The 2,500-nt window shown below is 40.3% G+C and overlaps 1 protein-coding gene across 1 annotated transcript in view; it reads right to left on the bottom strand.

The window, feature by feature from the left end:
* Nucleotides 1–385, bottom strand: part of LOC143290262 (uncharacterized) — a 12,338-nt gene extending 11,953 nt beyond the window's left edge. The window contains exon 1 of the mRNA XM_076599602.1: nt 210–385. The gene's annotated coding sequence lies outside the window, so the exon portion shown is untranslated. The remainder of the gene's footprint in view (nt 1–209) is intronic.
* Between the last annotated feature and the right edge of the window lie 2,115 nt (nt 386–2,500).

Below are 2,500 nucleotides of genomic sequence, written 5' to 3'. Positions count from 1 at the left end.
ACACGCACGCACACACACACACAACACAACACAACACAACACAACACAACACACACACACACACACACACACCACCACCACCACCACCACCACCACCCCACACACACACACACACACACACCACCACCACCACCACCAACACACACACACACACACACACACACAACACAACACAACACAACACATACAACACAACACACACCACTCACAGGGATACTGAATGTCGTTCCACTCATACGGAGCCAACTGTCCTTGCTGGTCCAACTTGGCGAAAGCGAACACGATGTGTGTGCAGAGAAAGGGGTCGATGTTGGCTGGCAAGTACCGTGCTCCGTTCCGTCTGTACTGGGACCAGTTGGTGTAGTAACACACCCTCCGGAACCTCGCCTCTGAGATACAGATTGCTTTTTTTAAAGGATACAGAAACAAAAATGTTCAGTGGCTACTTTTCATTAAAAAAAAATGTATTGACCAGCACTGGAATAGATCATGTTTGGTGGAAAATTCAATTCGCTTAAGTGTTAAACGAATAACGTGTGCTATGTCCAAGAAGCTGGGAAATGAATATGTCAAAATTTGGAAACAGAAAGAGAACTGTACGTGTAAATTAGAATTTTACAAGGACGCTGTGACAAATTATACAACTGAACGATATCTATAAAAAAAAAAATTTTTTAAACACAAAAAAAACAGCAAATACAACACAGACACGCACTGACCATGTTACGATGAATCATCGCCCATGACTTAGAGATCGAACAGGGACGGTGTATATATATATATATATATATATATATATATACCGAAAGAGAAAAGACTGTGTGTGTTACCTGTAAGACTTTACAAGACGAGATCCATCTTTTAGACAATTATTGTGTAAAATACAATATTTACAGAAGCAGAATCTTAACTGTACATGTCGTCCAAATGCCAGGCCTAGCGAACTGATCTTACTGCAAGAATTACTGCCAGGGATGGCGAAATTTGCTCATGAATGTTTCTTTTCATAATATGCTAGTGCTTATGTCTTATTGTGTCTTATAAATCTTAAAGTTTTATGACAAAAAATATTCTATTCTATATGCATGTTGTAGATTATGTGGATTCCTATATAGAGCATATCCTCGGTCGGAGATTTATCTCCAAGCGCTTTATAAACACGGAGTCGTTTGCACAACAAGCTACTGTAACTGGTTAGAGCCGACTGACAGCTGCCGTTGGGTGTTCGTCATTGTGTTTTGTGTCGTTCAGTCAGGTTTCAGTCAAGCACACATACGCACTCATACAGACATGTAATATTTTACGTGTTTGACCCTTTTGTTTATTTATTCCCCGCCAATGTAGCCAACCATTTTTCTTTCTCGGGGGTGTGCATGCTGGGTATGTTCTTGTTTCTATAATCCATCGAACGCTGACATGCATTACAGGATATTTAACGTGCGTATTTGATCTTCTGCGTGTATGATAAACACACGATGGGGGTTCAGGTACCAGTACATTTGCACATAATCATATTGACCTGGGAGATCGAAAAATATCCATCCTTAACCCACCAGGCGCTGTAACCGAGATTCGAACCCGGGACCCTCAGACTGAAAGTCCAACGCTTTAACCACTCGGCTGTTGCGCATGTGTCCAAACGCACGGATTAGAACGCCCATAAAAACAAGAAACATGAACCTCGAGTATCAAAATCTCCTAGCAAGCTGCAAGGCCGACTCCCCTTCTAACTCCACACCCTCAGGGAAGAACATAAAAGTTCAGGTGGAAAAAGGAAAGACGGAACAGCTCATAAGCAGGTGGGGGCGAGACACTGGGGCGGAGCTGAGGAAACAGGGGGAACAACTAGACAGAATCAGAAAGGACATCCCCAGAGTCCAATGGAGAAGATTCACCGATGGCCTACGCTCCTTCCATCAAGGCGAAAGGCCCAAGTAAGTAATCAGAATCACATGGCCACGGATTCCATGACAGAAATGAGGTCAGCTTTTATGGTTTTTGTTGTTGTTTGGTTGGCTTGGGTTTTTTGATTGTTCGTTTGTTTGTTGTTTCTTGTTGTTGTTTTTTTCAGTTGCAAGCTGTCGTTGCCCAAAATGGTATTCAATACTTTTACTTACCAGTTGTTTTGTAAACCAGTTGTTTGTGTGTACAGTTTAATAAATCGTTAAGTAAATCACAAAGTATGGTCATAATTGAATAAATAATTCTGTCCATAAATCTCCTCCGATCAAAGCATTCATTGTCTTGAATGTGTTTTCTTGTTGTTTTTACAATTTGGCAAATCGCTAAGTAAATCACAAAATAACGCCATCGTTTAACACGTAATTCCATCCATAAATATGTCCCATCAAAGCAATCATCATCTTGCATGGTTTCTTTTACACTTTAGTAAAATCGTTAAGTAAATCACAAAATAAGGTAATGATTAAATAAATAATTCCGTCCTCAGATCTCTCCTATCAAAGCGTTCATTATCTTGATTTTTTTTTTTTTTTTTTTT

The sequence above is a fragment of the Babylonia areolata genome, chromosome 15, assembly GCF_041734735.1.
Source record: "Babylonia areolata isolate BAREFJ2019XMU chromosome 15, ASM4173473v1, whole genome shotgun sequence".
In the NCBI taxonomy this organism is placed as follows: Eukaryota; Metazoa; Mollusca; class Gastropoda; order Neogastropoda; family Buccinidae; genus Babylonia; species Babylonia areolata.
Note: the sequence above shows the minus strand (reverse complement) of the source record. Positions and strands in the feature narration are given on the sequence as shown.